Raw genomic sequence first — 2610 nt, forward strand, 5'->3', positions numbered from 1 at the left:
CGGGCGCGAGCCGGAATCAATCCGATCGGTCGGAGCTAAACCGGGTGCCGGTTTAAGGCGCTGCCGGGCCCACCCCACCGGCTTCTTGCCCCTTGTACCTTCCGGGTACTCCAACTGTACCCGCACTTGTACCTCCCCCGACTATTCAATTCTCTCTTCTTGCCTTAAAAGAAAAAAGACTCCCTTGCTATGCACACACACACACACACACATGGCTACACTCACCATGCACTCAGCTCTAACATGATCACTGAATAAAAAAGCACTAGTAGATGTGTAATTACATGAGGCCAAGACATTTTCATGTGTATATTCTAGTTCACTTCATTTTCTAGCACGACTTTGTTGTTCCTACTAAATTGCAATTTTGTTCCTACTCCCTCTGTCCCATTATTTGACACAAAAACGTCTTACATTATACTCCCTCTTTGCTAAATATTTTTTTCTAGAGATTTCAACAAATGACTAAAGACAAATATTTAGGAACGGAGAGAGTATGACGGAGGGAGTATTAAGTTGCAAGTTTAGTTGTGGGGGGCACCGTGGTAACTGGTATGAATCCACCAAAAATATGAAAAATATAATACTACAACTGTTTGAAACATATAATACAACTGTTTGTCGTTATTTTAAGTTTGAACAAGGCGTTATTCATGGCGCATTTTCTTGTCAACTTTAACCAATGTAACCAGTTACAGATTCGTATTCGCCAAGTTTGTGTCAATTTAGTACTCCCTCCGTGCTAAATTCCTGTCTTAGATTTGTCTGAATACGGATGTATCAAGTCACATTTTAGTATTAAATATATCCGTGTCTAGACAAATTTAAAATAAGAATTTTGGGACGGAGGGAGTATGAAATGGGGCGGAATTTTGAAAGGAGGCAAGTGACCCCGTGTACCCGAAGCAGGCTGGCTGAATAAGTGCCACATTCCCTTCCGAGCAAAGAATTTGTAAATGCCAAGCGAGAAAAATAATGGCAAGAGGATCTGTGCAACGCCGCACAACTTGCAGCTCTCCAGCTATATAACGAGCCACCATGGCCGCCTCAGTACAAACGCCTTGTATCCTCTCAACTCTAGTGTCGTCCCTCGCCAAGAACCAGCCACCGCCGTCGCCTCCCGGCCTCCGCTTCCAAGCCTCGAGATCTCCGGCGTCAACCGAAGCAACGGCAGCATGAAGCGCCTGCTCAGACGGCTCTCCCGCGTGGCCGCGGCCGACGCCTGCGCAGCCGCCGCGTACCAGCCGCTCCGGCCCGACTCCGCGGCGAAGGCCTCCTCCACGGCTTCATCTTCGTCCTCCTCGTTCTTCGGCGCGCGAAGGCTCGGCCGCGGCGCGCGGGTGCCGGAGGGCCACGTGCCGGTGTGCGTCGGCGAGGAGGGCGGCCCCGTGGAGCGCTTCGCCGTGCGGGCCGAGCTCCTGGGCCAGCCGGCGTTCAAGGCCCTGCTTCGGCGTGCCGCGCAGGAGTACGGCTACGGCCACCCTGGCGCGCTTCGCATCCCCTGCGCCGTCGCCGACTTCCGCCGCCTCCTCCTCGGACTCTCCGACCCCGGCTGCCAGGCCACCGACGACGACGACGCCGCGCTCTACTACTAGCCTTCTTCCCCGTTCGGCTGCCATGGAGGGCGTGATGGAAAATTTGCCCCCTGGCAAAGGCAAATCGATGAACCAGCAGAGCAAAATGCCAGCTGCTGCGTTCTGCCAGATCTACCCCTGCGTGGATGCTGTACATAGGGAGGTTGGTGGAGGGTAGGACGGGGATTCCGCCGCATTTTCTACTGCAGCTCAGCAATTTTAGGACCTGCTGTCTTGTAGGAATCAGGGCTGCAATTTCTTTTTCTTCTTCTTCTTCTTCTTCTGAGTGTTCCTCTAGGTAGCTCTAGATCTAGCTCTGGTAGCTGCAATTGAGCTTCTTCTTCCTCTTCTTTGGCAGAGATTTTGAGGTCGTGATAACACATCATGTAAGCCGCAAGGTTCGCCTCATGTGAGTGAAATGGATGATTTTGCTACTGCAAAAGTTTGCTCCAAGATCTGGTGGTCTGTAGAATGCAATGCACTTCCACGGATCCCCAGCCAGCTCTAACGGTTCTGGCAGCCTGTCATGGAATGCAATGATGCACTGCTATGATTGAGCATTTGGTAGTACTACTAAACTACTTGGGGCATTGCCTTCAGAACTGCTTGCCAGAAAATCTGGGTTTTGCGTTCAGGTTCAGTAGATAGCCGGCTGCATACACAGCATATAGTCTGTGTGTCCATCAGTCCATGGAATTTCCAGAACTTTGAAGAGAGTTAATTGCGTGAACAGATAACTGCCTCGAGCCCTCGAGTGTTCGATGCGTATGTGCCAATTGCAGTGAAAGGGACGAGATGACAATGTATTGCAGGCATTGGAGAAATCAGACAGAACAATGCTGTTTCTTCTTGTTACTGTTACTGCAGTTCTCCTTGCATCACACATATGACTTACGAGAGCTAGTCGTCACATTCTTCTAAAAAAAGATGGCATCACGAGAAAAGTTAGATTACATTCCAGAGAGTCAATCAAGCTTTCGTTATGTGCACGCCAGACTTTGCTAAAACCAAGCTACTTTTCGAATGACGGCGACAT

At 50.2% G+C, this 2610-nt stretch overlaps 1 pseudogene; it reads left to right on the forward strand.

Annotated features, from left to right (window-relative positions):
• The first annotated feature begins 956 nt into the window (after positions 1 to 956).
• Positions 957 to 2016, forward strand: LOC125521508 (auxin-responsive protein SAUR72 pseudogene; annotated as a pseudogene).
• Positions 2017 to 2610: the final 594 nt, after the last annotated feature.

Source organism: Triticum urartu, chromosome 7A (assembly GCF_056163025.1).
Source record: "Triticum urartu cultivar PI428250 chromosome 7A, HENAU_Tu73, whole genome shotgun sequence".
Taxonomy (NCBI): Eukaryota; Viridiplantae; Streptophyta; class Magnoliopsida; order Poales; family Poaceae; genus Triticum; species Triticum urartu.